The sequence below is a fragment of the Rattus norvegicus genome, chromosome 8, assembly GCF_021556685.1.
Source record: "Rattus norvegicus strain SHRSP/BbbUtx chromosome 8, alternate assembly SHRSP_T2T, whole genome shotgun sequence".
Taxonomy (NCBI): domain Eukaryota; kingdom Metazoa; phylum Chordata; class Mammalia; order Rodentia; family Muridae; genus Rattus; species Rattus norvegicus.
In genome coordinates this window covers 129938279-129964614 of record NC_141541.1, presented here as the reverse complement: position 1 = coordinate 129964614, position 26336 = coordinate 129938279, and the positions used below count along the sequence as shown (strand labels likewise).

The 26336-nt window shown below is 45.7% G+C and overlaps 1 long non-coding RNA gene across 2 annotated transcripts in view; it reads right to left on the bottom strand.

Annotated features, from left to right (window-relative positions):
- Nucleotides 1-26336, bottom strand: part of LOC103690480 (uncharacterized) — a 104099-nt gene that overhangs the window by 57748 nt on the left and 20015 nt on the right. The window lies entirely within an intron of this gene.

The following is a 26336-nucleotide window of genomic DNA, read 5'->3' as shown; positions in this document are numbered from 1 at the left end:
TGGTGGCTCTAGACTGAATAGGTAACAAATTGAGCAAGCCGAGAGGAGCAAGCCAGTAAGCAGCATCCCTCCACGGCTTTCGCTTCCGTTCCTGCCTTTGCTTCCCTCAGTGGACTATGACAGGACATACATAAGGACCCTTCCCTCCACAGATTGCTTTCAGGGCAACAGAAACATAGCCAAGACACCTTGGCTTCCAAAGTCTCAGGATGCATTGACAGCCAGGGTGTTCACCTTGATTTACTCGGGTTTCTGAACTCTGATCCTCACAGCTGTGTGGGTGACAAAGGGCTCTTTAACCACTGCTCCGTCTCTCCAAGCCTGAAGAGAGTTTTGTTGCTAAGAGGTCAGCAAATAATCGGAAGGTGGTAAGTCACACTCTGGCTTTGAGCTGTGCTGCTGCTGTGTCACGCTGTAACTTAAAGCCAGTTAAGAGTGAACGAGGTGTTAAAAATCTAAGACTCTGGTTGACTTTTAAAAATAGCAGTTGTCAGGCCTATCCGTATAATCATATCCCTTGTATTCTGATGAACCTGCTGCAGAGGGACGGGGTGACTGTCAGTGACTCCCATGGAACCGCTCGTAGTGGCACCCTCCTTTGCTGGCCCTTGGGTAGTAACTAGTAACCTCGTCCTGCCCTGGTGAAGGAAATTTGTAGGTACCTTTGCACTTTGCTCCCTGGTAGGAGATTTCAGTTGTTTCTGGAATCTAAGGATACTCAAGGCACTGTACCTGTACCTCACATGTCAGTGTTACCTAATGCCTGCGTCTGGGGCGGGGGTGGAGGAACAGGTTTCTCTGAAGCAATCAGAATTCCTTTGATGGAGAACTTGGCGCTGGGAAAAGTAGGCCAATACTTGGAGCAGCCGGTTACAGCTCAGCCAGGGAGCCCAAGGCCCTGTGTGGCTGGGATGATGTCAGGTTCAGATTAAGTCTGGGATGTTCCAGAGCCTCATCTCAGTGTGGTTTTTGATACTGGGAACAGAAAATATTCCTGGGTCTATCAGAACTGTGGCTGTTCTTACTGAAGGCTACTGGGGCATTTAGATTTAAAAAAAAAAGTGCGAGGAAAAAGGCTGGCTTTCTCAAGTCTTCCTTAGGAGCTAAGAAGTTACCACCTTTACAAACAATCTCATACTGTTTCTCATGTTTAGATGAAGAAATGCACACACACACACACACACACACACACACAGACACACACACAGACACATAGACACACATACACAGACACACACACATATACACACAGACATAGACACAGACACAGACACACACACACAGACACAGACACAGACACACACATACACACACACACACACACACACACACTGAATAAACTGGAAAATAAGGGTTGTGGAACACTGCTCAGGAGATAACTCGGGTGGTGAGGTGTTTGCCGTGCATGCGTGAGGGCCTGAGTTTGGACCTCTAATCCATGTGATGGCTCATAATCCTTGTGTTGAGGAGGCAGAAATGGGAGGATCCTTGGCTCCTGTTGGCTACAGAATCCTACTGAACTTATGAACTCCAGGCTCACTGAGGGACCCTGACTCGAAAAAATAAGGCAAAGAGTGACTGAAGAAGACATCCAACATTGACTGACGGCCTTTGTACAAATGCACACACCTGTGCACATGCCCCTCTTCATGTGCACAGATACATACATGCATGCAGCATGCTGCATACCCACATACTTCTTAACACAATAATGTGATAAGCCAAAAAGGTATATGTATAAAGAAAGGTATTTGAAATGGAAACAACATTTTGATAATGGCCTTCCTCGACTGCGTGCCCAGTCCTTTTCTCAGACAGAATGATGCTGATGACATTATGTCTCTTCAGTAGGTTCTTTAGTCCATGAGACAGAGCTAACAATAGACATCGAATGCGGCATCTTACAACCCAGACTTCTGCAGGAAGTAATTCAAGTCTGTACCACGTAAGCACACAAGGCTTAGAGGAAAATTACCACACACACACACACACACACACACACCTACGACTGAGGGCTCTTGGTGTTTTTATCCATTCACCTTTCCTAGATTAATAATGACTGGCTAAGGAAGCATTTGTAGTTGTGTAGTTGTCTGTTTTGTTGTTGTTTTCTCTTTTATCTCAACAGGGGAGACAGACAGACAGACAGACAGACAGACAGACAGACAGCAGAGGGGGAGAACTGTTGCTCTCCCCAGATATCCACACATGTGTATGCTCTACTGGGCACACATACCAACATACTAACAGACTAAGTCTATTATCAGTTACATGAGCAGAGCTGTTTAAACAGCCAGGAGAGGAAACTGTCCAACACAATATGGCTGGTGCTAACTTGCTACCTGGGAAGTTTCTGAGACAGGGGCTCCAAGAGCCCCAAATGCTCACTCCTTCCACTGGCATAAAGAATTTATCAGCCACTGCCTTGAAAACCTGCAACCAGATGTCACCAACAGGACCAAATTCTACCTTAGGCTAAAAGTCTCTCCCACAGGTCTCAGGGCAGCTGAAACATGGGGCCTTAGCATGGTACGAGATCAAGAATCGAAGCATTTCCCACTATTTGGGGGTTTTTATCTACAAGGTGGTTAAATAGACAGGCTTTAAGGTTCATTTTCTGTTAGAAATATACAACTGTGAATAGAAGAGTGCCGTTAATAATAGCAAAGGATTTCAATGTTCCCATGTAAGTCTGATACCAATCAAGACATCAGGAAAGTCAAAATATCTCACAGTCAATAAGAAGAGTGCAGAATCTGTGTGGTTTTCGGTTTCATTCAAACAGGTTCTAAGTGGCCTGAAGAACCCCTTCAAGTTCAAATCTAGTAAACGTTAATATATCATTAACCTCGAATTAATGCAAACCCAACACAAAGTCTCACAAAAAAATGTTTCTTAACTCCATTTCCATATGCACCAGGTAGAGACTCTAAAATGTCAAAAGATTCTCCAGCTCAAATGTAACACCCAAGTGCTAGCAAACCGCAGGACAACAGTTATCCCACCTAGGATGAAGGGGTGAGCGGCCACCACAGAGGACAGAGGTCCAGGTGTAAGTCCGTATGCCCAGCGATCTATGTTATAGATAAATCTGGTTTACAGAAGCTCCCTTTAAAATATTCTCTGCTAGAAATGAAGGTTCTGACCTCACTGTGCCAGCAAAGTGGAGAGAAGACCAGGAGGTCACTTCAGGGTGCTCTCCTTAGTAAGCTGCTGAGCCTGGGGAAGAACCCTAACCCCACCAGGCAGAAAGTTCCACGAGGAGCCAGGAGGAGAAGGGAGGAAGGGGGGACCTTTAGCAGGGCCACTAGCTATTTGCTGCATGTGTCCCCCTCTGCTAAACACTGTCCCCTTCTGGGTACTAAGAAGTATGGACTATATCTTAAACCCTCTTCATATCCCAAGCTGACTTTCACTGCTGTCTTTTTGCCCCTCCAGATGTGCTAAGGAGAGTGTGTGGACCCATTACAGCCCTGTAACAACAATGGGCTTTTCCTGAGTGTGTAGACAAGTTTGTTAATTTGCTGCGTGGACATTAAATGCTAGCCTGTGAGTCAGCTTTATACAGGTGGTTTGGAGGGAAGTGATGGTCTAACCCTAGGGCCACACTGTCCCAGCCGAAGTCTCCAGGGAGCAAATGGGAAACAGAAAGGATGAAATAGGCAGAGCTTTGTCCCTCTCAACTAATGAATACAAGAGGAGCCCAACCTCAGCAGGTGGGATGGGGATTCAAATCCCAGCAGGAATGTGGGCTGTGATTGCAGGATGGCCTTGACCAGCTACACAAAGTCCTGCTTCCTAGGTACAATAGGCCCTACTTCAGAGCTGACAGTCAACCTTCCAGCTCTCCAGCTCAGGGGTAGGCTGCAACTCTGCTGCCTTTCAAGGTTTTAGTGTCCATCTCCTCAATACCAGTTGAATCTTTTCCCTCATGCTTACACACTACTAATCCCTTCCCTCTGAGGAACAGCTCAGGCCTCCCCTTTCAGCTTCTCCGTAGTCTGGATTGACTTCTAGGACCCCATAGGAAAGCCTCCCACCCCTTCATCAGGGTTACTACTGCACATGTCAGACCTTTCCTTAAATCATCAGTGTTTGGGGGTCTCCTTTAAGACACCTTTTTCCCCCTGAGGTCTCAAAGACATGAGGGTTTTTCTTCTAAACATTTTAAAACATGTCTTACATTTAGTCTGGTATGTAGCCTGGAATTTTTTTTTTTAATGTCACATTTGAGAAAGCTATCCAAATTTATAGTTAGCTCCCTGTATGAAAGGTAAAACAAAAAAACAGCAAAACAACCAAAAACAAAATAACAATAAAACCCATCCAGCAGGGCATTCTGAGCTGGCTCCCTTTGCCAACCATTCGATGGTGCCCGCACAAGCTTCAGAGGCTCTTCTCCGAAAATGCTTTCTTTTAACACAAGGTAGCTCAGAGTGTTTTTGTTTTGTCTTTTTAAACCAGGTTTTATGTAGCTCAAGCTGGCCTTCAGCTCCTGGTGATCCCCCTGCCTCTGTCTCATCAGTGCTCAGACTACAAGTGCACCTACCAGAACCGTGTATGCTGAGCTAGACTCTCTGCAGGCTGGGCAAGCACTTCACACCGGAGCCACACCAAGTTTGTGAGTACCGTCATTGGAACCGTGTGGAAGTGATATGCTAATCTGGGGGAAACTGCACCCCCATTTACAGTATTTGTTTTTATTTAAATATTCTTTCTTCGGTGAAAACTTCATAGCTCCTCTTCGCTCTTGTTCCTGCACTATTAGATCTATTTCTGTTTCTCACTTCCCAGCTAATGGGATCCTTCAAACTTCGTTTTCTACTTAGAAGTCGATAGTGCTTAAGAATGTTACCAAACTCGTCTCTGTCAAAATTCCCAGATGCGCGGACTGCTTTTAATTATGCGGATTATCTGGGATTTTCTAGATAGACTGCCATATGGGTTTCGGAAAACTGAAATTTCTCTCCTTTTCAACCCTTTTTATTTCTCCATTAAGTTATAGACCCCAGCCCTTCAGGATCCAGGAATTGGTGTCTTTGCTGCATTTCTTATATATTACTTACTGGCCAAGATGTTTGTCCTAATTTCTTGGTAAATGTCCTTTTTTTTTTCCACGTTGGTTGGTAATTTTTTTCCCCTAAAACTGAGAATGAGTGTAAATCTCTGTAAGAAATTGTTTTACTCATTCATCGAAACACTGGAGCATGTTAGCATGTGACTGAGGTCAATTTACATTAGATTTTTATTTAAAGCTACTCACATGTTTCTTAGGCTTCTTCTAGGCTTCACTAATAGATTTCTGTACTCAGCTGACTGGTAAGCCATTTAGAACTTCACTGTCAACTTCTGTGTTAGAGCCCTCACATGCGTATGTGTATATGTGTCTGTGTGTGTAGGTGTGAGTATATGTGAGTGTATGATACATGCATGCATATAGTCGGACATTTTCAGAAGTTCTTAGTTACATGATAGAAAGTTAAAAAAAAAACCCACTTTCATGAGAGTTTTATAAAGTTACCCTGGCATTGTGTAGTTATCTGATTTTGTTTGCAACTTCTGTCTACATCTTAGGACCTGCCATCAATGAGCACTGAAATCAAATGTAGACGGGCAACAATAAGGTCATTTCTCGAGTTGCCTGCTTGCCCCTGCAGGGTCAACAGGCAGGTGAGCCGGTTTGAGTTTGTGGGAGCTCAGGAAGGCCAGGTTCACTTGGGCCTCATGGCATCCTGGTGCTTTATTTAACACCAATAATAAGAAGTTGGCTATTCTACCCACTCCTCAGAGGTGCCACACAGTTCCCAGGGAAACAAAATCCTTCTTGGTTTCTTGCCTCCTCCCAGCCCCAGCCAGCATGGACCCTGTCCCAGCCTTCATTGATGGCTTGCTCCTGGTATCACAGGAGACATAGAAGGAGCAGCAGAATGAAGTCTCTTAATCTACAGGGAGGACACGGGAGTAAGAGAATCTGGGCAGAGAAGCTAGCAGCTACTGGAGCCAGGAACATGACACTGACCATGGAGAAAGGCTCTCGGTATATCACCAGGGACAGCCATAGTCCTCTGACCCTGCCTTTCTTAGAGCTCTGTGCAAGGAAGGTTACCCACCAGCTCAGACAGCATTTGCTAGCATCACACATGCTCTGGCCAAGCCTAGGATCCAGCAGCTCCTTCCTTCTAGGAAATCCCACCATTTCAGTCAAGGCTTCTAGCCTCAGAAGACAGATGTAGACTGCTAGACACACACACACACACACACACACACACACACACACACACACACACACCCCAGAGGGAGGAGACCGATCTTGAAATAAAGTAATGCCGTATGAATTTCACAGAGCTGTGTGATTTGAGTCTCATGTCAAGTGTGAGGAGTAAACCTAGTAGTTAGTCCTTACCGTGGAAGGCGGTGCCATCTTAAATGTTAGGCATCTATGAATTTGTTTGGTTCTTATTCCCTTCCAACATGGTACAGCCGGCCATTATCCTCACTAACACCACTAACACCTCAGAAAGGGTTGCCAGCCCAGAGGCACTGGGTTCCTGTGACCAGCGTTTTAAATACTGGCTGTATTCCCCCAGAGAGTGCAAAAACACCCTGAAGAAATGGCCTTGGGGTGGCATGTGGTGTGACCTAATGAGGGGCACCTCACATAGAGGCAAGGACAGAATTTGAGGCTTGTAACCCAGTAACACTCTGGGTGTAGGCAGCCTCAAACCACAAGCCTGAGCAGCCACCCTGATGTACCATGGACAGCGGCTAAGAGAGGTTGTCTAGCTGGTTCTTTGAGGAGTTGTGGGAGTGTCTTTACCCCATCTCACACCAGGTGATTATTTTAGAATTCTATGTGATACATATAGAGGTTTTCTGGGAAAGACAATTTTCCCATGCCGGGGAAGTGTCCCAACAGTGGGAGTGCGTCAGGGAGTGACACTAATATGACTACCTTTCATCAGCTGTCTCCTTAGAAAGCAGTGGGGTAGGTTGGTAGGCTCTCAGTTTTCTTGTGGCCAGCATCCACTGGCTGGATGAGATGCCCCAGGCAGAGGCCATCCCGTTCAGTGTAAGTCCATCTCCCCAGGCAGACTCTCGGTGTCATGTGAACTGAACGGGCTCTGTAAAACAGCCCCAGAGTTCTGCACAATCCACAGCCCTACACCGCACCTGAACAGAGGCCATCTCTTTCTTGGTGCCTTGGCAACCAAGCCCGAGACAACTTGTTAACTGGTTGTCATCAGGTTCTGTGCTCAGAAGCGCCTGTCTTCTCAGTAACGGAACTGGGAAAGCCTGAGAGTGGGCGGGTTGCGTGTGGGCTGGGTAGGTCTGCAGCAGACGGTGCCTTCCAGCCTTGAGCACAATGTGCAAAGCACCACCCAGATCCGCAAGATGTCACCCAGGCCCAAAGTAGAGGGGCCAATCCTCCATGAGATCAGGACAGCGATACTGGTCAACTACTGGCCTCCATCGGTGCTGTGCGTGGGGATGTCTACACGTGAGTGCACACACATACATATGTACACTCAGCCAGAGGACAACCTCTGCTGTGGCTTCTCATGTGCATCCACTCCCTTTTCTCCTCAGACAGGTTTCCTCTCTGGGACCTGGAGCTTCTCAACTAGACTAGGCTGGCTGGTCAGCACAAGGATTACAGATGAACAGCTGACTTGCTTTCCCTTTCTTTTCCTTTCCTTTCTTTTCCTTTCCTTTCCTCTCCTCTCCTCTCCTCTCCTTTCCTTTTTTTTTTTTAATGTGGGTTCTGGGATAGAACATAGTTTCTTGTGCTTGCCTAGAAAGTACTTTATCAATCAAATTATCTCCCCAGCCAGCACCCTTCAAACTGTGATTTAAAGAGGTGGTGGAAGGGACCCAAACAAGATGAAACCAGTGCTTTTCTGTTCTATCGGAGGATGCTGGTACTTACACTTCACATATTTCTCAAAGAAAGCATTGCCAAACTCTGCATACAGGTGGCAGGGGATCGATCTGGCTCTAACTTAATGACCCTTGCCCTGTGACCTCAGGCACTCAGTTTTCTCTGCTTCAAAACTTCAGTATCCCCACTGCAGGGCACCTTTCTGGACAGAATTATATGTGGTGGTCCAAGGGGGTCGGTAGCAAATGACTGAGCACAAATTTGTTTTTTAGAGAAATGGAAAAGTATCCTTAAGTGTTGGATATATGTGGTGAATCCATGTGCAGAGGTCCTGTGTGCCATACTCCGTGCATGACAGACCTCGTGTTTTAAAGTGCAGGGCTCGAGACACAATTATGGGTTTATTAACAATGAACAATAACTGTTGACAAAACTCAGAAAGGAAACATTTGTTAGTAGGGCAACAATTAAACATATGTAGCTTACACCCTGTCTTCAGAGATCACTCAATATCATGAGAACATGCTCAACAGAGGACAGAGAACAGCATGTATACCCCAGCTTCGACCCTGCATTAGCAGAGACCACGGCAGAGGGACTGGACTGGACTGGAGGTGGTCTCTTGTTGTCCCAGGGTATGGCTGTGGGTGGTATTTATTTTTCCTATGTGCTTTGCTGTACTTTCCAAATTGTCTAAAATGAACATATCTTACTTTTAGAATCAGAGAAAAAAATGGATAGTAAAAAATAAATGTGTGTGCCATGCAGCGCTTGGAGCAGCGGCGCTATTATGGAAATGAGGTACACTCTGCAGTACTGTACTCCTAAAAGGGCGTGGGTGTGGGTGGGTGCGAGATAGAAAACCTGCTCACTACTCATCGCCACAGAAAACAGAGGCTCTGGCTCCAACCTGAAGATAGAAAGGCTGAAAAATGGGCTTCAGTATAAACCTCACTGGTGCAAAAACCCAAGGACTTATTTGAGCTATCTAATTGGAGAGTGAGAAACCAGGGGTGGGCAGAGGAGTCACAAAGTAGTTTCTCAATGCAAAACTGTTTTCAAACAATTGTTTTACATAACTGAATATTCAGGAATCACATTATTATTATTAATTTATCATCATCATCATCATCATCATCATCATCATTATTTTGAAAAAACATAGGCTAAGGTGACAGCTCAGTCTGTAAGGTGTCTGTCTTGTAAGCAAACATGAGAATCCCAGAGTCTTTGTTAGAACAAGTCGGGGGGAGTGGAAAGAGATGGGGCAGTAGTTAATGGTGATTGCTGCTCTTCCAGAACAGCTGAATCTGGTTCCTAGCACCTAACTGGCTATAACTCCAGTAACAGGGGATTCAAGAACCTCTTCTGGTTTCCAAGGGCACATACACACACACACTCCCACACACCAAATACATGTGCATGCACACACACAGAAATGGTAAATTTAAAATTTCATTTTCTGGGGTAAGATGGCTTTAGATGTCTGAACTTAAATGATGGGTAATGGAATTTATCCCCAAATGGAAAGAATATAAAATCCCTATAGCTATATGTACTTACACTGGGTGGAAGTTTTCACTTATAACTCTCCTCTTTTCAAAAAGATCTGAAGTAGAGTATTATCTTTGATTGTAAGTTTTTTTTTATCAAAATGTCTACAGGGACAACATTAAAGAGGGCCAAAAAATGTGAATTCTGTCATCCCAGCAACTTTGTCATGGCTGTGTGGGGGGTGCTTAATTAGTGAGGCAGAGTACATGGGGCTGCTGTCACAGAGGGGCTTCAATGCCCCATAGCATTCTTAATCCAACTGCAACTTCAGTTTAGGGCTGCTTGTTTATCCACTGTCCTCAGAGGGCACCTCTGTGTACTCTGTGTTGGCTAGCCCTTGCTTCCATGGCACCACAAACTGAATCCCAGCTAGACCCAAGAGGTACCATGGACTCAAGGTACTACGAAGTCACTCCCAGAAATGGTGGCACTCTCAAGAATCTGGAAAAAAAAGAGTAACTAGGCAGATGGGCACCCAAAACTCAGGTAAGCACAGGAGAGGACCTATAGTTCACAGGGCCATTCTAGGAGCTAGTTTCCCACAGAAAAGAACTGTGCAGGTAATAGAATGTGGGTTTCTGCCAATGGCTGGCAATCCTGTCTCAATGGTCAAGACAGAGGTGACAACGTCATTCATAAGGAGCTCTTCAGGGTGGCTGTTCCTGACCTGTCTCTCATGAGAACTGGTAATGGTTTTTTGCATCTTATGCTAGGTAAGCCAGGAAAATCTTGTTCATTCATTCATTTAACCATTCAGCATCCATTCACTCACCTATCCATCTGTCTAGCCATCTCTCTATCCACCTATTCATCCATCTCTCCATCATCCACCTACTATCTATCCATTCATCTGTCTGTCCATCCATTCCTCCATCCATCCATCTGTCTGTTTGGTCATCCACCCATCTTTCCCTTTGTCCATCCATCCATCCACCCACCCATCATCCATCCATCCAGTCTTTAGTTACCTCTGGGTTTAGTTATACTGAGTGCTAAAAGCATACAGCAAGATTTACTACTTCATAGCCTTGAGATCAGAGTTGGGTAAGACAATAATTACAAAATGATAATTAATAACAAGAACAACAGCAACAACCTATACCAAGATATCTGTAACATTCCATGATAAAGAATAGCAGGTTGTTGATATGGAAGAGAAAGACTGTAACACTGGCAGAGACTTGTAGGTCTTGGGTAGAGGCTAACACTAGCAAACTCCTGCTTTATATCTTGTTTACTGTTGCTGTTCTTCTAAGTCCTGGGCAGTTTTTTGCATGCTCTGCAAGTCTTCTATCACTGAGCTGCACCTCCAGCCTTTTCAATTTTTGTTTTGAAACAAAGTCTCACTAAAGTTAACCTGGGTGGTCTTAAACTCAACTTTTTAGACCTTGAATTTGCAATCTCTCTGCCTCAGCTTCCCAGAAGCTGTGATGGCAGACCGGTGATAACAGGCTCAGCTATATCCCAACTTCTTAAAAAAGCAAAAAAACAAAACAAAACAAAAAACAAAAACAAACAAACAAACAAACAAAAAAACCAAACAAACCTTGGAAGGCCCGGAGGGTCAAGTGATCAGAGGGGGTTTGGCGTAAAACTGGACCTGAAAGGCTAGTCATCCTGCAGAGGCAAACCTCATGCAGGGGGCAATTAGGAGGCAAGGAGTTTGTCTTGTTGCCAGTGAGACTTTGTTTCAGATCTGAGCAGCAAGCTTGACAGCAGCACTTGCCCCCAAGGGTGCAGCTGCAGAGTGCTGGGCTCATGTAGAGGTTCTGCTATGTTCTATTTCCTTCTCCTTAAAGGGGCAACATTTAGGACCACTGGAAGCCGTTAACACAGTATTGCTTGGCTGTTTTAATTCATGCCTCTTCTGAGTAATAAAGGCCTTCTTCTAGAGGCATTTGGAGGTAAGCCAGGTGGTGCTTTCTGGGGTGTGTGCTGCACAAGCCTCCAGCCACAGTCCCCCCTTCCTCTTCAGATTTTTTTAGTGAAAAATGCCAATGCTAAGAATTTTATTTCTAGGTCAGCAAGATATCTCTGTGGGAAAGGTGCTTGCCACTAAGTCAGGTGACCTGAGTTGAATGCCTAGAACCCTCACAGTGGAAGGAGAGAACTGACTTTGGAAAGATGTCCTCTGCTCACCACAACCACACATATGCTCATAACACACACACACACACACACACACACACACACACACACACACACAAATGTGCCTGTACACAAAATAAATAAAAATTTACTTAACAATCTGGCCCTTTTTACTAATTCTATCCACGACAACTGTATTAGAAGGACTCTTGAGGTAGGGATTGTCTGTCCTGTTGCAAGCAAGAAGCTGAGATCTGAAATACAGCAGCTGAGTGGAACATGGTGGAGCTGTAGAGTGGCCTTTGAGGGGAGACATTGGAGAAATAGCAAAAGGCAAATAGTGTGGGAGGAAAGATGTAACAGACGATGTAAGATCAATGACTTAGGCAGCTTGGTGCCTGACTGTGCTGTTATGAGAAGAAGGAGAAGGAAGGGAAGGAGGAGGAGGGGGAGGAGGAGGAGGAGGAGGAGGAGAGGGGGAGGGGGAGGAGGAGGAGGAGGAAGAGGAGGAGGAGGAAGAGGAGGAGGAGGAGGAAGAGGAGGAGGAGGAAGAGGAGGAGGAGGAGGAGGAGGACTGGGGAGAAGACTAAGCTTAGCACTAGAACAGCAAATGCTTTGCTGGGATCCACACAGGGAGAGCCCAGCCAGACTCCTGAGTCTATTCCTTGGGATGATTGACAAGTCACAAAAAAGCCAAGTGCCATTTAGAGTTCCAGGCTGAAGGTTCCCTCCCCTCTTCCCTCTGTGAGGCACACAGCACAGCCTGTGTGTGGAGAGCCATTTTTGGGTTTTGGAGCTGCAGCAGGACTGTCTCTGGACATCACGGTACTTTGTCTCTTACTTTAAATAGTATAAAAGAAGCACTTTTGAAGAATTGCCTTTTGAGCCAAGATCTGAAGACCACAAATAGAGAAAAGGGCTGTATTTCAAGGGGAGGGAACCTTATTGTGGGGCTATGTAGTTTGTCCAAGGAAGTGAAAGACCAGGTGCCCTGAGAGTGGCTTGCAGTGGAGTTAAGTATGGAGGTCAGTAGAAGGAGCTGCATCATCCTTTCGAGGTAACGGAGAGCCTCGGGGAGCTGTTTCCCTCACTCTCTCTTGAGAGATAGTTTCTAGTTGGTGTCTGCCTAAGAGCTTAATTCTTTCAGAGAAGCGGCTATTACAGCCAAAGACAGGCTGTTATTCCAGTAACTCCCTCCTTCAGGGTCCTGTGGCTGAGTCTGCCATGGACACATCACAGGGCTGGGGGAGGTGGAGGGATCCAGCGCTGACAAAGGCTTGGGTTGGAAATCCCCCCTGGAATGTGCCTGCTGCTAACCCACTGGATGACTCTAGGCAAGTTATTTGACTCCTGTGTCTGTGTCTCAGTGACCTCTAGGCTTACTTCAGGTACCTTTTCTACCCCCGTGGTCTCTTATCTAAGCATCACACAGCTTCACTGTGGACGGAGTCTATTCCCATAGAATTACCATCCATCAGTATTGGCAGAAGCATGCCCTGTGCCATTTGAGACAGAGCACTATGCTCTTCTTCTGTCACAGAAACCCACCTTTAATTTATGGTCTTGTTGTCCTAAAATAGTCCAGGTCACTAGTAAGTCACAATAATCCAGGGTAACCAGGTTCTCTGGAGTCTAGCTTCAGGCTGGGGTCATACAGAGGCCAACATAGGAAGGAACTATGCAGTACGATTTGGGGGAACCTGCCTTTATGACTTGCTGGATTAGAAGGGCTTCGAAAGGCTCTGGAGAAATTCTGGAAGGCTGGACAGTTGAGAGCTTCGGAGAGGCAATTCTCTCCCTGGCTTTAGGAAGCAAATCTGACCAAACTGAAGAAGTGTGTAGCCAGAGTTATCATGAGACCTATGCAGAGAGTGGCTGAAATCTGATTGACCACCTTCCTACCAACCATACCACAATGTTTTCCCTATTTGAGTGAAAAACAAATGGTAGGGAAAAGTTTCCATTATTTCCCAAACACCTATAACTATGGAGCTCAGTATATGCATGGAAGGGAGGGAGGGAGGGAAGGAGGAAGGGAGGGAGGGAGGGAAGGAGGAAGGAAGGGAGGGAGGGAGGAGGAGCTGAGGCTAACACTATAATAAAAGGAGGTGAAGATGGAGACCTGAGTCCTCAGAATCTTATCTGGAAACAAGGAATAAAATAGTTTTCAGCATCTGTCTACCCAAGGCAGGTTGACCTCAGCAGAGGGTGGAGAGCAGAAACTCCAGAAGGAAGCTGAGAGCCAAGCCCACAAATCCAGCAAGCCGTCGACTGTCTCACTTCACTGTTCCCATGGCCCTTCACCACAGGTTCTCTCAGTTCCTGCCAACAACCCTGTGAAATAGAAGCTATTATCCTCTTTTTAGGGATGTGAGAACTGAAGCTAAGAAACCAAATGAGACTGTCAGTCACAGGCATCAGGAGGCTTAAAATGCAGACTTCCAACTCTGCCTTCAGATGAATCAGGAACGCCAGGCTAGAGTTCCAATTTATACTCTTCACCCCCAGTGGTCTTGATGCATCGCTACCAAGGGTCCACTGAGTCCCTGGGTGATCTCGGTGCTGGGAGTCACCCCACCCACATCTACCATCTCCTAGAGACTTGTTTATTGATTGATTATGGATTTCTAACTCCAGTGGAGCCAGATTTAACCACTATCCTGGGCACAGAGGCATCAGAAGATTGTCTCTAGGGAGTATGAGAGCTTAAAAGGGCTTACCAAAGCCACTCCATCTTGTTTCTTCTGTTCACAATGCAACTTTGATGGTATTTCATTCATGCTATACTAATAACAAGACAGATAATAAGATAATAACAAGAGGAGTCAATGGGGGTTTTTTTGAAAAAAAAATATCCTATGTACAAATAAGAATCAAATACAAAGGTGGTAGGAAAGTCAATCGCTTTGTGTGTAAGATGCCTCTCAACCTCACAGGAGCATCTTGTCTCCTGTGAGCAGGGAAGAGCAACGGAAGTATTTGAATAAATCATGAATGACAGCTGCTCTTCTGCTCACAGGGGCATATTCAGTTATTGGTAATGTTATGCTGCTAACTGACCAGTTAATGGTTTCACTTTCCAAAATGCAGCTTTTCTTTTTCATCTTGAGGTTTTAGAAAACATGAAAATTGGTTGAATTAAAAGAAACAGCAACAACAACAAAAACTAAAACACTTGACCTAGTTCTACTTGAAAACATGGATACATTGCCTCAAATAAGACAGAGGGTGAGATGGATACATTCACTCAAATAAGACAGAAGGGGAAGTGGACACATTCTCTCAAATAAGACAGAGGGGGAGGTAGATACATTGTCTCAAATAAGACGGAGGGAGAGGTGGATACATTTGCACAAATAAGACAGGGGGGGATAAACCGCAACCTCGGGGCCTAGAAACGATAAGGAGTTGGTCTGAGCTACAACAGTCGAAAGCATATGCAGTTTTGCTCAAAAGATGTTGGTGGCTTTGCCCCCAGTCTGTGGGAAGAAACCCAGAGCACCACAGTGACAACACATCCTGCAGCAGGAAGAGGAAGAGAGCAGCTTTGCTTTTAAAAGCTTGACTCAGTGTGCTGATGAGTAAGAGGAGCATGGAGGCATGAGTAAGATTTCCAGACAGTATTTTAAAAGCAAGCCTTAGAAAGCAACACTAGGTGCCTTGGTTACTTTTGCTGTTGCTGTGATAACATACCCTAACAAAAGCATTTAAGAAAGTGATTATTTTTGGCTCACAGTTCAAGTGTATGATTTTTCACTGGGGAGAAGTCAAGACAGCAGGGCTTCAATGGAAGCATCTGATCATATCACATCCTCAGTCAAGAAGCAGAGAGTGATGAATATACTCAGTTCACTTTCTCCTTTTTATAGAGTTTAGGACCCCAGCCTAGGGAGTGGTACCACCCATAGTGGATAGGTCTTCTCAATTCAATTAACCTTATCAAGGCCAGGGGCCTCTCATCTGGGAAATTATAGATCCCATCAAGTTGACAAGTGACATTAAGCATCACACTAGGTAAGGAGTCTCTTTGGAGATGTGAGAATTCAAAGGCTCCAGATGTGCTTTAGAGTGATATTTTCTGGTAAGGATGGTCAAAGACCTAAAAGAAGAGAAATGTCTGCTAGGCCCACTTATGTTCCACATATACCAGGGATCCTTCCACTAGAATGGAGAATCGAATTTAGAGAGTAGGTTTCTCAAGGTGTGACTTTGTTTTACAATAGAAATACAAGTTAGACACACCATCTCATTGTGTGCAAGAAATCAGGACCAAAGATAATCGTGTTGAGAGCAAGGAAAGGGGGGGGGAGGAGGAGGAGGAGGAGGAGGAGGAGGAGGAGGAGGAGGAGGAGGAGGAGGAGGAGGAGGAGGAGGAAGAAGAGGAAGAGGAGGAGAAAGTCACATTTAGACATGTGAATTATCTTACGTTTTTCTTTTATTCTTAGAATCTAGATTTGAAGGGAGACTATTAGAGGAGAGGAAAGAGAAAGTGGGAGGGGACAGGGGAGGAAACGCAGGTGCATATAAATGAAGTGATCAAAGGTAGTTATGTTTATGTATGAAAGTGCCATCATGAAACTCATTATTTGACAATTAATATATGCTAATAAGAGGTTTAAAGAGCCACCAAGACAATTTATCTACTGCTTATGCAAAGGCTCTAAGTTTTCTTTCTTCTTTCTTTTAAAAAGTGGTGTATGTGTGTGTGTGTGTGTGTGTGTGTGTGTGTGTGTGTGTGTGAGAGAGAGAGAGAGAGAGAGAGAGAGAGAGAGAGAGAGAGAGGGAGAGAGAGGTGTGCTACATGTGTGTAGGAGCCTAAGAAGACCGGAAAACGGTTTCAGATACCCTGCAGCTGGAGCTACAAACCACGGCGAGCTGCCTGGATGCTGGGAAGGGAACCCAGGTCTGCTGGCACAGCAGCCAGCACTCTTAACTACAGAACCATTTTCTCCAAAGCCCCGTCTTCTCCAAAGCAAAGGTACCTTATTTTCCACATCAGTCATTTTGGTGATTGGTTATTCCTTGGTTTTGTAAAGGGGATGGCATGTAATTTAAGGCTGTCTGAGGCAGCAAAGCCCTTTGTCTGGGACAGACAAATTATTATCTGTCATGTCAAGAGTCCTACGCAGTAAAGGAAACTGGCAGTCCCCAGAAATGGATGTGGAAACAAGAAATCTGTGATGTGGCACTGTCTGAACATACTGGACACTTTGGTCTTTCTGGGAGCTCAAACACATCCTCTGGCTCCAGGTATATCCTGTATGAATGCCTCCTTCAGCAACTAAGAACTACCCCTGGACGTGGTGGTCTGTGCCTGTAATGCCAGTACTTAGGAGTGGAGGCAGGAGGATCGGGAGTTCAAAGTTATCCTCAGGTACATAGTAACTCTGAGGCTAGCCTGAGCTGCAAGGGCCTTGCCTCAAAAGACCCAATAATCAAACAAACAGACAGACAAATAGATGAATATTTCTACCAAGCTGCCCTCAAAACCCCAATTTCAAATCACCAGTGATAAGCATGTGTGCAAACATGTCTACCCCATGCAAACAAGGACCGAAGACTTTATACAAGTGAGCTTTAATCACAGTCAGCCTGTCGGGGTGGTGAAGACTCAGGCATCTAGGAAGGGAAAGATAATGCAGTAACCATCCCTTCCGTGTTCCCGTCCTCACCAGCATAAAGGCAGAAAGAATAGAGGAGAACTAGACCACCTCACCCTCACTCAACTCAGTGTGGCCTGTGAGGGTACAATCTAAGACATCGGGGGCGGGGCGTTGATGGTGTAGGTCAGCAATGTCCCATCACGCCCACATCCAAATCCTCACTGCAGTAGGGACCCTCACATGCCGGGTGTTCACAGTGACAGAGCTGTCCAGCTGATGAGAATGTTGGAGCCAGTGGGTATGGGCTCCCTGCACATTGGAGTTAATAGGGGAAAAACAAAAAAGAAAGGCTAGTGGCAGATCCTGGACTCCTGTGCCACTTTAAGAGACTTGCTTCAGGCAGAGAAGAAATGCAGGCTCAGTGAGACAAGATCACTTGGCTAGCCTCAGGCTGCTGTGCAACCTACCACAGTTACTCAGCGTCTCTGTGCTCCAGTTCTCTTATGAGCCATCACATGTTAGCAGACGAACTGCGGAGCAGGGCGACTTAATTGAATAGAGGGTCTTTTAGAAAAATACCATGTCACCTGGCGTGCCTTCTTTGCCCCCGTGAGTTCGTCTCATTCATTAGCCAGAGTTCTGCCCAAGAGCACTGTCTGGAACCAGGGCTTTCCCACTAACAATTCAGCCTGAGTGGGGACAGGAAAACAGGTCAAGAGAACATAGGATCTTAGCGCTGTGAGCGAGAGGACCATCCAGGGAGCCTAAGCAGATGGAAACTGAGGAGAGAGAGCAGATCTCCCCAGGGCCCTCTCTTCCCAGCTGAAGCGGTCTGACTGAAGTGCTTGACTAGCATCGGGCCAGAAGTGGGAGGCAGAGCATCCTGACCTGCACCTGCAGGAAGCTGCCAGAAGCCATTGCCAGGCTTTGCAAGGCTGCGGGCTGAGAGGACTCACAGTGAGCACAAAGTGCCCAAGTATCCGTCGTCGGCAAATACTAACCACCTGTCTGGTTCTGGGTGGGGAGGTGAACACAGAACACGGCCATCTCTCTCCACTGCCATGAAGGAAGTGACAATTGGGAAACAAGCAAGTGAAAGTGGGGCTTCACTTCAGGTTAAAGTGCATGAAGAAGATAAAATGGGGGTGATGGGACAGGCAGAAAAGTTCCTTTAGATATAAGGACAGGCCTCTCTGAGGAGGTGAAATTTGAATTGAGGCCAAAGGAGCCAGCCATGGGATACATGGGCCAATGCCTCCAGGTATAAAGTGGTTGGTGAGATCTAGAGACCGCTTAGGAGGAAGGAGATTCCAGGAGAACCACGGGAGGCAGGGCCAGCTCTCAGAAGGCATCAGACAAGATCCTGGGTTTTATTTCAAGTGGAGAAGCCGGCAGAACATCTTGAGGCAGAAGGATTACATGATCTGGTTGCCTTGTGAAGCAACGGGGCAAGATTAGAAACAAGAAGCAGGAGGTGTTGCTTTTATGGGTCGGACATGGATAGACGCAGCTCAGCATGAAGTCTGCTCTGGGGGCTACCACTGAGGATAAGGGCAGTGTCTTCAGGAAGAAGCTGAGCCTAAAAGAGCTTGTGGTGCTGTGAGAAGGCTCCTGTCACACCCCGACACCCACCAGCACAAAACAGATCATCTATCAGCTTCCCTTCTACTGTGGGACTCCCCTGCTCTTCAAACACTCAGCCCCTGCCCCCACACCATGGTGACACCTGCTTTGCCACTGATACCACACAGTGGGGAAAGGATCCTGTCAGGGTCACTCTCGTTCCCCGTCCTAAGTCTCTTCCTGCCTCTGGGGTTCTTGGAAGACAGAAAATTCTTCGGGGCAGAAACAGAGGTCAGTTTAGGAGGTGACCAGGGTGAGCATTCACTTAGAGGTGACATGGTTGGTCCCTGCCTTAAGGAACTGGGGGTTTCAGTGAGATTCACCCTGGTCATTTCCCAAGTCTAAATCAGTACTCAGACCAACTCTGCACACGGTTCTCTTCCTCCCTGCCACACACTGCTTAGCTGTTGCTGGTAGCTCTGCATGGGTGTGAAGGTTACGCTTTAAATAAGTGTAAGAATATGTCACAAGTCTCTCCTTAGGCTGTGGAACCTTGTCTAGAATGCTGTGTTTGGCAAGCTTTCGTAGACGCACCAAGGGAGCATCACCATGTCCAATTTCTAAAATCTCCCACTGTCTAAATACTCAAAGATGTCTCTGTGAGGCTGTGCTCTTTGACCTCACTGAACACTTTGATCTTGCAGTCGTCCTTGAAACACAAAGCAGAGGTATGCTTGACCCGTCTGGAACCAGAGACTGATGCAGAAGTCTGAGGGATGACATGAAACTTCAAACCACATTAAATCCTACACACGCCATGGTCACGAATCACCCAGTAGCCACAGGGAGAAGAGTCAAAGAAAGTAACGAATGTCCACTGCCAATCCATTAAGAACTAGTTGCTATGGGGTTGGGGATTTAGCTCAGTGGTAGAGCACTTGCCTAGGAAGCGCAAGGCCCTGGGTTCGGTCCCCAGCTCCGGAAAAAAAAAAAAAAAGAACCAAAAAAAAAAAAAAAAAAAAAAAGAACTAGTTGCTTAGAGCCTTTGGAATTCCTAGGAAGTGATTGCTGGTTTGTATTTTTTCAAGACGTGTCAAATTGTCAAGACTAGCTATCTCAAGTAAACAGATAAGTCATTGGCCCACAAGTTATAAAGCAACGGGACCACTAAGGCATCTCATTGTTTTTGAGAGATGAATTCTACAAAACTCCACCCAAAACTTGCTCAGTTTCTTTCCCACCCCTTTTTCCCTGTACATAAGAGGCAGGACAAGACCAGAAGCCAACCTTGGTTGTCAACCCCAGAAACACTATCCAGCTTGGTTTTGGGGATGAAGTCTCTCCTTGCCCTCAGACTAGCAAGCAGGCTAGACTCCTAGTGTTAGGATTACAGGTGTGTGTTACAATGCTCAGGCTTTTGGTCTTGGGTTCTAGGGCTTGGACTCTGATCTTGATATACAGTCCCTGGTAAGCATGAGGGTCACACCAACAGCCCCAAAGTGCCCTATCCTACTTTTAGCTAAAGTTAAAAACACAAAAATTAAACTCATGCGCTGGTTAAATATCCACGAAATAACTTCTGACACTCTCCAAAGGTCCTGTCCCTCCCTACGCCACCCCTAATAAATGAGAGATCAACAGGATTTTCAGAGTGGAATTAATTCCCTAGGTTCCTGATGCAGCCACAATTTCATATCAACCTATCCCTTTTAATTATTCATCAAAATGAGGGAGTGCTTTTTACTTTAAGTGGATATTTGAAATGATGATTTAACATCAGGCAGGGATAGGATATTTGCCTCAAAAATTTCTGAGGCTGAAAAAAAAAACCCTTCATTTTAAATGGTTTGAACTGATTTTCTTTTTTAATCTAAAGAGGACTATATGAAGGCAAAGTATACAGGTTTCTGGTCAATGGATGTGTGTTCGAGTGTATGCATTTTGTAGAACACAATAGAATTCAGGCCATCGGTAAAAGATTTTATAGACCATAACCCTCCCTAGGGACTGAATGCCAACTGCACCTCAATAAACAAAGGCCACATAGAGAGAGTGTGCCACTAAAGGGGGCCCTTTGGTCTGTTCTCTTACAGAAATCCACATTTTAAGCCACCATATCTCTTGTCATCTTGGTCACATCTTAAATCCCTCTCTCTCCTTCTTCCCTTTCCTGTGTCCTTCCTGCAGCCTGCTCTACAGTTCTGTTCTCAAGATCTCAAAAAAAGCATTCACATGGTTCACCCCAATAACCGGATTATTGCTGTGCAAACTTTACACATTCTTACCATGGGCACACATCAGCACGATGGTTCAGACATAGGTGACGAGCTCTCCACACACCAGTCACAAAGACACCACACTGGCTCTGAGTCTGCTGTGCTGATTTTCCACAAGCACAGCCATCACCCCCATTCAGATCTTTGATGATGCTCCTTGAAAACTAACCCCACATCACAGTGTTAATAGTAGTATGAGTTTTCTGCTGACCATCAGGCATTTAGGCAATTTTGTAGTTAAATAAGCAAAATGAAAAGACCATATCATTACTCGATAATGTTCTGCCTTTGTGTCTTTACCTCAGTGCTCCGCAGTGAAAGGACAGCCACCAGGGAAGCCTGAGTCTTTTTGATCCCTCATCGTGCGGGCTTACAAACTATCCCTCCGGGGTGACTTTCCACTCACTCCTTCTCATAAAGGTAGCCACTTCCTTGTGGCCATGAGGATGGCTGTCATTTCTACCCACAGAGAAAAATCACATATACACACTCCATCATTTATCTTAATACAATATAGACCGAACACGTGCTACTTTAAAAAGTGATAGGCACTTGTTGTATAGCATACAGAGTAAGTTCACAGGGAATGTAAACCCAGGACAAGTGCTGTTGGATCTAATTCAGTTTTTCCACGGAGCCTCCTCTCCGAGTACGACAAATGCATTCAGAGTATTTAAAAATAGGTATTTTGCAGAGTGAAACGTCCATTTTATTAGATGGGCTACTCCACAAGTGCACACACAGTGCTTTAACGGTTAACAACATAAATATATTTAGTTAGAAAGATTCATTAGAACTGGCTGCTTTGAGCAAGCTTTTATAGTGCCGAAACTAAAAATAGGTGTATCAGAATCTGTAAAGATATTTCTGCTAAGTGTTCACTGGCCTAAAAATAATCTCTTCAAACAATTTAGATGATTTGGCTAGGGCAGGACATGACATATGCGCATGTTGACCCAGGCTGTGATTTCCTGTAGAGATACCACCGAATGAATAGCACCATCCAGGCCAAGTCTACAGACGTCGCCGGAATCTTAGAAATGATGAACAAGGTTGAGATCGCTTTTCTTTAAATGATCTAGTTCTGGGTAGAAGAGCAGAAAGCTGGGAGTGCAGCAAGTCGAAAACGAAGTTCAAGCTAGAATAAAAGGGAGCAAACAACCCATGTCCCATCTCACTGTCGCCGTAGGGAGCATCGTTTGCAATGAAGCCCAACATTTATTTTCACATGTCTTATTAAACTATGCAGAATGCCCACCACAACTTAGAGTCATCCCCAAACCATACAGTGCCCTGTGCAATCTTTACATTACAGATCAGAAGCTGTTACCCATCAAATGATGTGAGGAGGGGATGGCTGAGCTGTATGCATTTTAAATATACTGGAATCCAAGGAACCCCAGATTTTATATATATATATATATATATATATATATATATATATATATGTGTGTGTGTGTGTGTGTGTGTGTGTGTGTGTATACATAAACATATTATACTATGTAATTATATATTACACTATATAAAATATACAACAAATATATACATACATAAATATATATACACACACTTGTTAACTAGCTCTTCATAGAGTAACCTAAGTCTGGCCACCAGGCTAGCCATGGAAGACTGGGTAGCATCTTTGTCTCTCTTTTCTAGTCCTGAACATGAATGTAAAATCCAGGGTGGATCCCATGCATGCCAGACTGCCTAATGCCTAAAATAAAACATACTGTGCCCATAAATCAGCAACTTAGCCTGCCCAGAATCAGACTCCTGGTGAGACAGGCAGGCAGGGGTATCGTGTCCCAACACAGCCTAAGACTGGGCACCAGAGTAGCTTGGGGAAGATATCTGAGATGCCTGGGGAGCAGGAACTCATAGCTTACTCCAGGAAGAAAGGCCCCCAGAGGTCCGGGGAGGGCGAGCTTGCCTTGCAAAGTGGAAGAACCAGGGTCCCCGCATGCCTGCTGCACAATCCCCCCTCCCCCGCCCCCAAGGCTGGCCACTGGAGCAGGTCTCCTACTTACCCGGGCATTAGCAGATGGAATGGCTCCATCGGATGCCTGCCGGAGGAACCTCTTTTTGTGTGTGTAATAAGGAAATTCGAAGTCCGAGGAACCCCGCAGCTGCAGCAGGCTCACCTCATGCAGACGCGAGGGGGTGGAGGGAGTGGGGGGTAACTCTGTGTTGCTAAAAAATCATTGGGAAGCGCAGCGAGGGGTGCAGGCAGACAAAGGCACTGCTGCCCGCTAGGGCCCGACCTGCCGGTGGCAGGGTTCCCGTATTCTGTATTCTGCTTCCCTTAGAGGTTTCTCTGATGACACCAGGACGCAGAGTCTTGACCCTGCCACTACAGTGAGAGAAGCGTCCCCAGGTTCTCCAGAGACTGTCTTATGCCCTACCCAAGACAAGAACATCGTGGGCTCTCCCACACTCCATGCCCAGTGTGCGTACCTTCCTACCACTGGTGACCAGTTCTCTGACACCTCCTTAACCTCAGAGCAGCCTTCAAAAGCCCCTAGGGTTTGGAAAGGGAAGAAGGAGGGAGGGGAAAAGGAAGGGAAGGAAGGAGGGAGGAGGGAAGAGGGAGGAAGGAGGGAGGGGAAAAGGAAGGGAAGGAAGGAGGGAAGGAGTGAGGGAGGGAGAAGAATGGATGGTAGAGAAAAGGAGGAAGGGGAGGGGGAGGAAGTTTCTAAGCTGGTTAAGTAGGTGGTTAGCACCAACCAATTATTGCTGCTTTTAGTTCCAAGACAAACTGCCTTTTTAAATAAGTTGGTGGATGGACACACACATGCAGGAAAGGAAGGACGGAAGAAAGGAAGAAAAGAAGGAAGGAAGGAGGGAAGGAGGAAGGGAGAGAAAGAAGGAGGGAAGGAAGAAAGGGAAGGAAGGAAGGAAGGAAGGAAGGAAGGAAGGAAGGAAGGAAGGAAGGAAGGGGCGAGTCTTGATAGAGGAGGTATGATCTGAATACGCTTTAGCAAGAAAAACATTGAAGGGTGACTACCAAGCTTGTCACAGTGGGTGATTTACCCTCTGGATGGACCTAGGCTATCATAGTTTGTCACAAACCGAGGACACAGCAGGGCTTGCCAAGCTGGTGACTGAAGCAGCCTTTATCCCTCGGCTTCATGGAAGACTCCAGTGATGAAGTCCACTAATTCTGGGTTTTACAGTGAGTAAATCTGAACCTGAGTAGGGAGCCAGCTGGCCGCTACGTGTCTTGATGCTGGTCGGGGGGTTTTACTTAGCTTAAGAGAGGCCCCCAAAGCTATGGTCTGTCTTTCTTTTATACATTTTTCCAGCTCTGGTCCTGTTTATTAAGGAGCCTTTGTAATTATACAACCATGTGGTAGTTAGTAATTTTAATATTTAAGTTATATCCTATTTCATATTATTCATGAGTAACTGTGTCTTTCTCATAAGTAGCAAGACACCATTAGTCCAATTATTATTTCTCAGTAATCAGTTTGGCCTGCTTCAGTAAAAACATGCAGAGAAAACCTGAGCCCTTCACTATGCCTTAGGTCAGTGTTTCTCAACTTGGAAGTCATGGGGGGGTCAAATGATCCTTTCACAGAGATCACCTACGACCATCAAAAAACACAGATATAGCATACCAGTAGCAGAATTACAGTTATAAAGTAGCAACAAAAATAATCTTATGTTGTGGGTCACCACAACATGAGTAACTGTATCCGTTCCTAAGGTTGCAGCATTAGGAAGGTTGAGAAACACTACCTTAGAAAGTTTTCACGAATACCACACAGGACAGGATAAAAACCCAGTAAGTTTCAGAATAGCAGTTATTTGAAGAGATACACATATAAATGGTAAATGTATTTTAAAAGTGGCTTTTAATGAATACCTGTAAAGGCTCGGCAACAAGCTATTAGCCCCTCCAGGGTCGGTCTACACCACCCCCGAGTCCGGCACATTCCAACAGCCTGATAAGTCCGTGAAGTAAGTCAGTGTGCCCAGGTAATGGCCCTGTGCAAGCAGATTCCAGAAGAGAAGACGCTGGAGAGCAGTTTGAAGGAGGTTCACCTCACACCAGATAAGGAGCTGTTTTCTTTGGTTTTTCAAGGCAATGCAAAGCAAGGCTTTGTTGCTGCTTCCCCCTCCCCCTCCTGTCTTTCCCCCTCCCAGCTGTAGAGAAAGACGCTGTAAGACTGTATCAGCCTGGAGTCACAGGGGCTGGCTACATTAGCAGCGTCACACACACACACACACACACACACACACACACACACACAACACACACACACACACACACACACACACAGAGAGAGAGAGAGAGAGAGAGAGAGAGAGAGAGAGAGAGAGAGAGAGCACTGGGGTGATGTCTCTTCCCTCTTGAGCTCTCTAATTATTTACCCCGATCAAGCTCCACTGCTGGAAAATCAGCTCTCTCCAGGAGGTGTCAGAGCTGAAAGGATCTTTTCACAGAAGAACCAACGGGCTGGTAGCTGGCATCTCGCCTGCAGGCCAGCGAGCCCCTGTGGGCAGTGTCATGAAATAAATACCCAGGACCACACCATTTTTCTCATTCATCCTCCCGGCAAGCATCTATCCATTTGAGAAAAACCGAGAAGAGAAGAGCGAGGTACGGAGAATATACACAGCCCGGGCCCCTAGAACAGAAGTCGCTGTTCTTAAAATTAATGTGAAATGCAGAAAGATCGTGCTGAGGTGGCTGGCATTTCTTAGCTAGAGCACAGCTCACAGCTCCTATAGGCAGACAAAGCAGAATGCCTCATTGTTCCCATGGATGGACGCTGCTCTCCCATGCAGGTTTCCTGGAAAAAAAGCGAAATGTTCAGGAAACATTTATGTCAGAATTTGCTGGGGTTCTTATAGAAAATAGAAACCACCGGCACTGTCAGCTCACATACTCCTCCGGCTCCACGGAATAAAAAAAAAAATCAATGAAAATCAATCAATATCATTTATATCCATCTATTTTGGAGATCCTCGACAGAAGCAACGTTTCTGTCTAGGTGCTTTCTGCTTTCTTTCTAGGACTGAAAAACTATTGTCACGCAGATGCAGGTCTTAACATCTCGGGTAGGACAACCGCCTTCAGGTTCCTGCCTTCTTTATAAGGAACCAGGCAGACATGGCAGCCTGCAGGGATATGAGGAATGTACCCCATGAGGCACAAAAGTCACCACTGCACAATGACAAGGGACACACACACACACACACACACACACACACACACACACACACTTGGTATTTCCAATTAGGTTGTATGCATTTTAACATTAAAATCAATCTGCAGTCTCTGTATATACAGTCACTTCTTATAGAGCATTTCCCACTTCCCAGGAAGGACTGGGATTCTAAATCTGTGATAGATAATTAGCCTGC